The following is a 12,691-nucleotide window of genomic DNA, read 5'->3' as shown; positions in this document are numbered from 1 at the left end:
GTTCATATTTCACCCCAAATTATTATTATTATTATTCTTTTTAATAAAAAGTATTTTTAAGACCCTAATATTTTTACCCCCTCTTATTTCATATTTTATGTTGAAACCATCATCACCATAATGCATTAATATCCACTTAGCTGTAATACGATTATGGAAATAAAAAAATTAATGCTTCTAAAAATACTTTTTTTTTTTTTTTTTGCAGTTATGAAAAAATACATATATACAATATATGTTATTATTTTATTAAAAAAAATCTAATGGTAATGGACGTATGGACTTTTTTTTAAATAAAATAAAATAAAATATGGTTTTCAAAATAATAATGTAGGTAATAATACAAGCATCCTATTGAAATCATAATACATATGTGTCCCTGGAGCACAGAAGCAGTCTGAAGTCTCTAGACTCTGAAAAGTTCATCCAGCTCCAGACGCTGTGGATTTATGACCAATTAGACACAAACTTCCAGCTTGAAATGTCAGTCGAAGAGGAAACGCTCCGTCTTTCCCTTCTTAAGTCCTGCTTGACCTTTGCTGCAGGATTCGTCGTGTAACACAGACCTGCAGCGACCTGCTCTTTAATCTGATTCACACTGATATCATTCCCAGCTTTTGACTTTCCCTCGCATGTTTTTCCTTTTCCGTGTTGTTGGCATTTCGTGATCCGCAGGCATCTTATTCGGTGTGAATGAATCGAGACAGAATCGATCAGAGAGACTGTTTGGGGTTTTAATTTTTACCACAAAATAAAGCCGTGGCTTTTGACCTTTCAGTAAGCTGCTGATGTACCTGACCGGCTCAGAAACAAACTTCAGTAGATGTTGAAAAAAATTGTTTACCAGCAATTTCTGATTGAAAATAGTAAACCCTACACCGTTTCTCACTCAGTGAAGAGTAAAAATGTTCATTTAAATATTAATTTGACGACTCGTGCTTGACCAATGAGAGACAACATCTGGACTTCTAAGCCCTTTTAAATTAATTTGAAATTCATTTAAGTTATGTCATTTGAGCCAAAAATTAGCTGGCATGTGACTTATTAGGATATTTGACTAATAATCATTTATTATCCGCCTCTCTCACTCAGTATGGTTGTCTGTGTCCCATTAGAGACTCGACAGAGCTACTGAATCTCTCTCTCTCACATTAGTGTTTTATGTATCCACTCACAGCTGGGTATTATGGGAGCTGAGTATAAGAGGAAACACACACACACTCATGAGCTGCATCAGGGTTTGATGAGTGTAATGGATTTGTCTGGTGCTCATTTAATGGAAGGACAGATGGAAAAACTGATGGATGCATAGACAGTCCAGTGTTATTTTACTGTCATTAATATTAAGGATGCACCGATATGGATACTGATAACGATACTGATACTGATACCAATGCGGATATCAATGTAATCACGGATATTGATGCAAATAACGATATCGATACGGATACTGATACAGATATGGATATCGATGCTAATAATGATATCGATATGTATACTGATACCGATACGGATATTGATGCTAATAACGATATCAATACGGAAACCGATACCGACACTGATATCGATGCTAATAACAATATTGATATGTATACTGATACTGATACGGATATCGATGCTAATAGCAATATCGATACGGATACTGATACCGATACTGAAACGGATACGGATATCGATGCTAATAGCAATATCGATATGGATACTGATGCAGATAACAATACCTGTACTGATACCGATGCGGATATCGAGGCTAATAACAACATTGATATGGATACCAATGCAGATATGAATATCAATTCTAATAACAATACCGATACTGATACCGATGCGCATACAAATACTGATACCAAAACTGATACTGTTACCGATACGGATATCGATGCGGACAGTGATACCTATGCGGATATCAATGTAATTACCGATATTGATGCTAATAACGATGCCGATACGGATACCAATGCATATATGAATATCAATGCTAATAACAATACTGATACCGATGCACATACAAATACTGATACCGACACCGATATCGATGCTAATAACAATATTGATATGTATACTGATACAGATACGGATATCGATGCCAATAGCAATATCGATACGGATACTAATGCAGATATGAATATCAATGCTAATAACAATACTGATACTGATACCGATAACGGTTATCGATGCTAATAACAATACCAATCCGGATACTGATTAGAGCTGTAACAGGACCCGAGCCCGACAAGTACATTTTGATTGACAGCTGTTTAAAAGCCCGAACCCGTTTACACCCGACATTATTCAAATGTGCGCACGCACACAGCTCCTTTGCCTTTTGTCAAGAATGAGTCATTTACACGTTTTAAAATTGTATTCAAGTTGGAACAAAGAAATATAATAAGTCCTCTGTAACATCATAACACCTCAGCACTCTAAACAGTCATAGGCTCATTTAGTGGTGGGTCATTATTCTCATTATAAACATGGTCAAAACTTTTCCACACCTCTTTTCTGGCGAAGCAACCCTTCATTTCACCTACTCATCATACATTTTCGCAATTTTTAATATTTGGCTTCATTTTTCAGTATAAGCAATTTTAATACATAAAATTACCTTTTTTTATATTTTTGGTATTTTAATTTTAGTAAAAGTTTTAGTATTTTGTTGTGTGTCTTTGTCATTTCTATTAGTCTTAGTTTTTTATATTTCTCTTTAGCTTTTAATTATATTCACTCCAGCTTTAGTTTCTTTTTTTTTTTTTTTTTTTTTGCATTATTTTAATGAAAGTCTGCTTATTTTAATGCAAGTCTCTGTAATGACACTGACACAATGGGTCTTATTTTCTTTCTTTTGTTTTGTTTTTAATGAGATTTCCAATAAAACGTTTGGTACTTCAGTCTGTCACCATGAGGCTGTATTGTGTAATAACTCATGTAGCTTACTGTAGGGAAGTAAGTGAAGAAGATCCAGAGGTGTGTGTTTACTGCAGTGATGTGAGTGTCCTCTAGAGAGCAGTGTGTCTCCACGAGCATCTCACAGCTCTGTTTTCATGGGTCTGCTGACAGCTGTGTGCAAATAATAAAAACAATAAAAAAATAAAAACGTATAAAATCTATATAATGTTGTTAATGTCAAAAGTCATGCATGCAGTCAAATTTGTCTCTGGTCATTTGGCTAAAAATACAATTGCATCGATGCTTTTGGCAGATCCTAAGTGAAGTGCATTGCAGTAAAGCATCAAAAATATATAGTGTTGCAAAAAATATATATATGATCACCCAGCTCTATATTCAACTATGATGCATGAAGATATTAAGATAAGATATGATGTGAGATTGTTATGGAGATCCACATTTGATGTAATTTTATTATTTGTATATTTAATATAAAATATATGTGATATTATTATGGACATTTTTTTATTTTAATTGAATTATTTTATTTTTTTATTTTTTTTCATTTACTATTTTTTTTAATTTTATTTCTCTGATTCTCTGTGAAGCTGCTTTGAGACACTGTGTGTTGTGAACACTTTAGAATCGGCACACACTGATGACAAACATCTGTTTAAAGCTGACACGGCTCTGTCTGGTGTGTGTGTGATGATGTTTGGTGAGTGTGACGAGCTGAGATCTCAAGCGAGAGTCTCGAGCCGTGTGGAAGTTATTCTGGGATCAGGTGTCCAGTAATGATGTGTTTAAAATAGCCCAGCGGTTCTGAGACGGACAGAGCTCTGTTCATCTGTGCTTCTGCTGTCCGGACAGCTTTCAGATAGAGTCTGTTCTCTTTTTAAGATTTATTATTTGTATTTTACTGTATTTTTTTCTTATTAAAGCATTAAAGTCAGACTGCAGCAGTTGCATTTTATGTTGGTTTCCCAGAAACGTGCTGAAATAATATTAGGAGAAAGGCCTCATGCTGTGCCTCCTGTGTTCTTGTGTGAAGTTGTTAACGAGATTTTAGATTTTATTTTATTTTATTTTATTTGATTTGATTTGTGATCAACATATTTTATTTGAGATTTTATTTTATTGGTTTTATATTTTATATAAAATATATGTGATATTATAAAGGACATCCACAAGTTTTTATATTTATTTATTATTTTAATTTAATTTAATTGATTATATATGATGTTATTTTTATTATATGTGAAATATTTACGGAGATCCACGTTTTATTTTATTTGTGATCCATATATTTTATATTTTTATTGGCAACAACATTTTATTAAATTTTATATTTTATTGTTTTTATATTTTATATAAAATATATGTGATATATTTTTATTTTATTATTTTAATTTAATTTAGTTTAATGGATTATATTTTATTTTAGTTTAGTTATATGTGATATTGTTACTGAGATCCACATTTTATGATTATTTAAAAAGTAATACTATAATATCATTTTATCTAATTTGATTGATTTATTATTTTAATGTATTTTTCATTAATTTAAATGTATGCATTTTGTGTAATAAATGTCAATGCATTTTTATTTACAGAAAGTGCTAATTTTGTCCATGTGATGCCAAAGCCAGAAAACCGTCCTTCAGTTTGCTTTAAAAAGATCACACACAGATATTAAAGCATCTCGATCTCTGTGTTGCTCTGAGCAAAATTTGCCACTGATTTTTATGAAGCAATTTCACATTTATGATCTTTCTTCAGATTCAATTTCTGAACTCTTTTAAGGCCAAAGTTACGCAGCTGAGCTCCAGAAAGATGGGATTTTCAATAACTTATTAAAACAGTTGAAATAAAAATAACTTTATTATTACTGATGGTGGATGTTTGGATGGTTTCAACAAAACAGTTTTAGGTCTTTTACAATGTGTTCAGAAGCTTTTACAGCCAGCACACACACACACTCTCAATCACTCACTAACTCTCTCTCTGTCACACACACACACACACTCTCAATCACTCACTAACTCTCTCTCTGTCACACACACACACACACACACACACACACTCTCAATCACTCACTAACTCTCACACACACACACACGCCACACGTCTGTTCGTTCCTTTCAGAGGAAGTGCTTCTCTTTGACCAGAAGGGCCTGCAGTGTTTCTTTCTCATGTTAAAGTCTTTGATCGGACAAAACCACAGCGAGGAGCGACAGGCCTCTGTGTCCAGTGTTCAGACACGTGTCTGTCTGATGAATTCTCACGCAGAGAAGAAAAATGTTATGAAAGAGCATGATTCGGCTCCAGAGAGAGTGCTGGGATTATTGATCTAACCCTTCGCTTTAGGTTTGAACTCAGAATGAAAGAAAATATTGATCCGGATGGGTTTGTGAAACTGTGCTTAGCTTGTGTTATTAAGTGTTTTTTAATGGAGTCCTTCTTTAAATCACGAGCGTGTGTCGGAGGACCAAGGATTTAGAGCCGTATGTTACAGAGAAATTAAGAAGTTTTAGTCTGAGAAGAGGCCTGTAGGTGATTCTAGTCAGGACAACTGAAGATTAAAATATATATATTGTATTTTTTATTATTATTGTATTATTAAATTGTATTAGTAAAAAGAAAATCCTATATTAATTGTATTATATAGGTTCAGTTCACTTCTTACACTTATGGTCTGTGTGTTAATAAACTTCTTTATTAGTAGAAATAAAATCGTTAGTGCAGTTGTATATTATATTATATATTTGCACTACTTTCTTATATTAGAGATCCAGTCTAGATTTTGAGATGTGTCTACTTAATGCTTTTAAAGAAATAGTTGAGCAGTTTTCCCGTCTTAATGTATTTCTCATTGAAGCTTTTTCTGCTGCTTGCTCGTGATTGGCAGGTTGTTTTAGGGGCGGAGCATTCTCATTCTAGAGAGCATCTGATTGGACGAAAGTCTGTGGTTCAGTATACATGATCAAAATTTGCTCCTGGTTTTTTCGACGGAAAATGAAAGATTTGTGAAAGAAATGGATTTTGGTCAGTGTTTAGAGTCAGATTGCCTTTTATATTTATGAATTTGAATTAAATGTGAATAGGTTGTTTGCACATGATGTCATGAGGGCAGGAAGTGATCTTTCTATATAGGAATCGCTAGCAGAAACTCAAAATGTCTATGTTTTGCATTGTTTATGGATGCTCAAATCGGTCAAACCGAGAAACCACAAGGTGCTTTTATCGTGTACGAAAATATTGTTGTTCATAAGGGGAGGAAAAGACAAGAAACTGACTGAAAATTACTGACATTACAGTAATGCACTAACTAGCTTTTCTGCGTCAGAAACAGATGACATGTTCCGTAGCTTAGCTGTGTTTCTGAGGAGGAAGAAGGCTACTTTTGTAATAATTAATTTTGAAAAAATAAGTTGCTGTCTAATATAACACCCATACAACTTATATAACTGTAAATCCTGCTAGTTGCAAATTTAATTCGAAGAGATTCTGTCTACAGGTTTTTGGTCCAATAAGTAATACTTCATGATCATCCATTGTTTTATATATTTAACACATTCTGCTAACTTGGCTAGTTTAGAAATTTCAACTGGTCTTGATGAATTATATGACTGAGTATCATCAGCAGTGGAAACTAAATCCAAGTTTTCTAATAATATTGCCAAGTGGCAGCATGTATATTGAAAACAACAGAGGGCCTAGCACAGATCCTTGCAGCACCCCATAATTTACTGATGTTCACTTGGACTTTTCACCATTTAAGTAGACAAATTGTTAACGGCCTGCAAAGTACAAAGGACACCCCCAGAGTCTAGATTTTAAAATAGTTGTATCTCGGCCAAATATCGTCCGATCATAACAAAAATTGTGAGACTGCGATAGATTGATGTGAGTGGCAGTTTTTTTTTTTTTTTTTTTTTTTTTGAAAGAAGTTAATGCTTTTATTAATCAAGGACACATTAAATTGATCAAAAGTGACATTAAAGACATTTATATTGTGACAAAAGATTTCTATTTCAAATAAATTCTGTTCTTTTGAACTTCTAGTTATCTGTGAATCCTGAAAAATAAAATGCATCACAGTTTCCACAAAAATAAGTGTCTTCCACACTGGTTGAATTGTAATCTAGATGAGCTTAAAGCTAAGAGACAATCAACTAAAAAGCATCTAAAAGCTCGGCAGCGTGGTTGTAAAATATGTATTGGAAAACAGCAACTTCAGTGAAGATGTGCCTTAGAAGACAGCTGTAGATGTCTAGGCAGTTGACAACTTATTAGAGTTTAGAACAGGACCACAGTGTCACCTAAAAAAGTATATAAAACATCTGACAGAGAGTGTGTATGTGAGTGTGTGTGTGTGAGAGAGAGAGAGAGAGGGGGGGGGATGTGTGTGTGTGTGTCTGTGTCTCATTGGACCATTGATTGGAGACAAGCATTGACCCCTGGGAACGGTTTCCATAGTGATGGTTGCTGGTCAGTGTAATGTTACCATGGCAGCAGTGACCTCAGCAAGGTACAGGACTGCAGGGGTCAGTGAAAGCGATCCGTCTCACACACACACACACACACACACACACACACACACACACACACACACACACACACACACTCTGTCTCACTCTCTCTCTCTGTGTCTCTCTCTCTCTCTCTCTCTCTCACCTTCACTCTTCAGCTGTGGCTCTCCTGTTAGATGTTCAGGGCTGGGATTTACCCTTCCCAGCATCCCCTGGGGTGGTGAGCGGATGAGCGGGTGATTAAACCATGAGAGAGCGCTCTGGCCCACGGATGTGCCTCTATAATCCCACACAGCTCGCTCACACACACACACACACACACACACACACACACACACACACCAGAGCAGCGTCTGTGAAGAGATGTCAGTTCTCTTCAGAGGACAGTCTCTTCCCTCAGACTGTAAAAACTCATTCATACTCTTAATGCATCATCACAAGATGATAAACGAATGCCTTTTGTTGTTATTGGCATTGAATCTGGATTGATGTGATTGGGTGCATTAAGTTTCAATCCTGTATGTGCAAGAATGAATGAGATTTGAGATCTGCAAATAAAATCATATTATATTCCTCACATTTTTTAATTTTAGTTGAGATTTTAGTCATTTTAGTAAATGTTTTTATATTTTTTTTAACTTTCATTTATTTATTTTTTTATTTTAGATTTAATGTACATTTATTTAAAATATCTTTATATAGTTTTTAAATTTTTTAGTTACTAAATATTATTATTATTATTATTATGAAATAATATACTTTTTTAGTTTTATTTTATCGTTACTATTTTACCACTTCAGCTAGAAAATGAGTAATGTTTTCTTGGAAACGATCTGAAATAAAATGTTTCAATTTATATTACATTTTATTCCAGTTAATTACATCTAAAGAAAAACAATAATAACCCTAGTGAGATTATTTATTAAAATCAATTTTTTGTGCTCTTTTATTTTTAATGTCTGCATTCTCTAGTATGTCACTTATGCAAAACAGCACATATATTTAGGATAAAATAGATTAGTGCTTATTAAAATTAGCTTTTTTTATTGTCGCTTTTTGATTACTTGTATGTGAATGCTGGCATGCTCGTGATCGTGTGTGGTGTGTGTATGAAATCATGCTGAGAAACGCTCCTGACTGCAGCAGGGCTGAATTTTAAAGTGTTCCCCTGTGAAAACACACTAAGGGAGGAGGCAGAGGGAGGATGGATGGGGTTAACAAGGCCGGCTCATGCTTGACACGGACATTTGACCTTGCAGGAGCATCTCTGAATTATCAGCCGCTGTGTGTGTGTGTGTGTGTGTGTGTGTGTGTGTTGATATCATGCTGTGAAGTAAACATGCTTGTGTTTATATGCCTCACTGAAGAAACACAAAACTCACAATCACAGCTCAAGCACGTCTGCATCACATTATCACGGGTACCAAATCAAACAATTCAGTGACAGGTCAGCATGATATCTGCTTCAGATGAAACGCTGTTTAACTTGTCTTCTTATTCGCTACATTTGAAATTGGAACCTCTGAAGTGAGTGATTTGGAACACCTGATGTTGCTAGTTCATCTGTCTAACGATTTTAAATGTTACTTTTATCGCCAAACGGAATTTGTATTTAAAAGTGATTTTGTGTTCTCTTGGAGTTTGTTCTTGGTTCTGGTTGATGTGCATTGTGGGAAAATGCAATGTGATGCTGTCCTTTATTTGGCCAAACTGCATATTTTTGTTAATTTTGCTGCCTGCTTTTGGAAACGATTTTACTTGGGGGTCAAAAAAAAAATCTTTAAAATAAAAATAAATAAATTAAAGATAAACAACTGGACATTTATATATTTTTTACTTAATTAATTTAATAGAATATAGGCAAGGCAGTTTTTTATGTAAATGAATATGAATTATATAGTAATTAATAAGTAAAATTATATATATATATATATGAAATAATAAATTCAAAAATAAAAATAAAAATATTAAAAACAATAAAAGCTAAATACAGATGTAAACTGTATAGACATATATATATATATATATATATATATATATAAAGGAAACATTTAAAAACACAACAAATTTACCAAAGCTTTTAATAAAATTAAAGCTAAAAAAGATATTATACAAATTAATTACAAATATTAATAAGTACTATATTTGCTGAGGCAACATGTATTTTTAAGTTTTTAGTGTGTTGTTTACATTTTATTTTATTTCAGCCATATTTCAATGATTCAAAACTATTTTTAATAGTTTTATTTTTAGTTTAAGAAACACTGAAATAAATGGATTCTAAAACTGAAATTATTTGCAAAAACTTGGATACTTGTTTATCTACACATGAAAAAGTCTTACCCATAAAAAAGAAATAAAACTGACAAAATTCTTGTTTTCTTGATTCTTGTTATATTCGTATTACTGTTATACAGTATTTGACTTAAATCAGCTCAAAATTAAAGACACAACAATAAATAGTATTATTTATTAGATTTTTTTTCACATTACAGCAAAGATAATTTATTTTTATTTAATTTTAATATTTTTCTTTTATTATTAGTCCAAAAATACGTCATGACAAGGAAAAAAACATATAATATATCACACTGGATTGTAAATCGCATTTATTTAGAACCAAGAACAAAGAGAGAACATTACCGTCTACAGCCACAGTTCATGTCAAATTAATTTTCATAAATACATCGCACCTGACTATAAGTCGCAGGACCAGCCAAACTATGAAAAAAAGTGTGACTTATAGTCTGGAAAATACAGTAAAGTATGGAACATGAGAGGAGAAAGAGTTACTTGTTAGGGATGATGTTAGGAAGTGATATTCAGGTTGCTACATTTTTAATGATTACAGTAGTTAAAACAGCTAAACTTCATCTTTTTAGCTGTAAAATGCTTGAAATATTTTGTGCTTTTACTTTTTAAAATGTTGGTAACGTTAAAGTTAATGCTTACAAACTTTGAAGATTTTGAATTCAGAAGTTACATTTGTAATGGTGTATTTTCATTTTAATTAAGATTATTAAGTAATAAATTCATTTTAAGACAGATTGGAATAGATTGTATAATATGCTGTTATAACATCATATTTTATAATTTATTCCATGCTATCTTAGAATAAACCTTTTTATTTTTTTTATCCATTTCATAATCTGTTTATTCAGGTTGAGCTTAGACCAAGAGCAGAGAAAGACACTCATTCCAGCTCAACTTTACTTTTAAGTGCCACAAGTCAAACAGTCACATCCTAGAGTTTTTTTTTTTGTCAATCCACCCTCAGAAGAAGACAAAATACCTGACAGTACAGAGAGTGTTTAAGTTGAGTGTTTAAATCAACACTACACAAAGATGTACCGTACCCGCTACAAACGAACTGATTCAAATGATTCGCGATCCCGCTACGAACTCTCGAAATGATTCAAATGATTCGCGATCCCGCTTTGAACTCCCGAACTGACTCAAATGATTCGCGATCCCGCTACGAACTCTCGAACTGATTCAAATGATTCGCGATCCCGCTTTGAACTCCCGAACTGACTCAAATGATTCGCGATCCCGCTACGAACTCTCGAAATGATTCAAATGATTCGCGATCCCGCTTTGAACTCCCGAACTGACTCAAATGATTTGCGATCCCGCTACGAACTCTCGAAGTGATTCAAATGATTCGCGATCCCGCTTTGAACTCCCGAACTGACTCAAATGATTCGCGATCCCGCTACGAACTCTCGAAATGATTCAAATGATTCGCGATCCCGCTTTGAACTCCCGAACTGACTCAAATGATTTGCGATCCCGCTACGAACTCTCGAAGTGATTCAAATGATTGGCGATCCCGCTTTGAACTCCCGAACTGACTCAAATGATTTGCGATCCCGCTACGAACTCTCGAAGTGATTCAAATGATTCGCGATCCACAAACTGACCCAAATGATTCGCGAAACCGCTCCGAACTCAAGAACTGACTCAAATGATTCGCGAACCCGCTCCGAACACTCGAACTAATTCAAATGATTCGCGATCCACAAACTGACTCAAATGATTCGCGAACCCGCTTTGAACCTCCAAACTGACTCAAATGAATCATGCTCTGAACTCCCAAACTGACTCAAATGATTCACATATATATATACATTCATAGTATCTCGGTTATAAAAACAAAACAAAAACAAAAACACTGATTTCTTTTTTTTTAACCATAACCACAAATGAGAAAAGGCTTCTAACTTCTAATTTCTCTACATTATACTATAATCTGGTCATGTTTATACTGTAAAACTGTATCATTGCCATGTGCATAAGTTATATAGCTATATAATGCATGTGTGTATGACATATATATGTATATACATTTATGCATTTAACAGACAAAAAAGAGGAATGAAAGTAATTAATCAAAGAGACAACAATACTGGTAATATACAATGCCAGGTTTATTATATATATATATATATATATATATATATATATATATATATATATATTAGATTAAGATACTGTATATACAATATGATCAAAACTGGTCTTTATTAATCTGTGAAGATGCAGGGTTTTAGTAAGACGGTAGGGCAGCACTTGACTGATTTAATTCTGCAGAATAAATGGAAGAACAATGTCAATAAGAGAAAAATGAGAGCAGAAAATGATAAATCTTCAAGCATGTCTGTGTTATTGACTGGATGTGTGAGAGACGAATGCTGCCTTTCAGCAGAGCTGCAAACAGTGATTGCTTTATAGACTCGTGTGTGTGTGTGTGTGTGAGTGAGTGACAGGGTTATTAAATAAAGCTAATTTTGCCAATTTAAGTAGATAAAATATAAATATTAGATGCAAAATTTTAACTACGTTTCTTAGTTGAAGCACTAAAATTATAAAATAAAAACATAAATCTAATGACATGACACTTTTTATTGATTTTCACATTTCACTTTCAGTTCTACAGCTGTCAGCTGACTGAATGCTTTACCCCCTGCATTTTTTTTCATTTTGGCCCCATTTTTGCCCCACATCTCTGTTAATATAATATCTCTATTTTATTATAATGCATTTCTCATTTCTGCTTAGTTTCGTGTCATCTCGATATCTTGTAATGTGAGTTTTATTAGTAAAAGAGAAGCATAAATAGAGTATGTGGGAGAAGCGCTGTCATATTAGGAGCTGGAGAGGTCAAAGGTCAGACTGGATCCACCCCCATCTCTGATGTCATGATGTGGGCGGAGCTTCTTCTAGTCCAGAAGGAGCAGATCAGTCGTGAGTGTTTTCATTTGTGTTGTGAT

This window comes from Carassius auratus, unplaced genomic scaffold (genome assembly GCF_003368295.1).
Source record: "Carassius auratus strain Wakin unplaced genomic scaffold, ASM336829v1 scaf_tig00025783, whole genome shotgun sequence".
NCBI lineage: Eukaryota > Metazoa > Chordata > Actinopteri > Cypriniformes > Cyprinidae > Carassius > Carassius auratus.
This window is presented reverse-complemented; position numbering follows the sequence as displayed.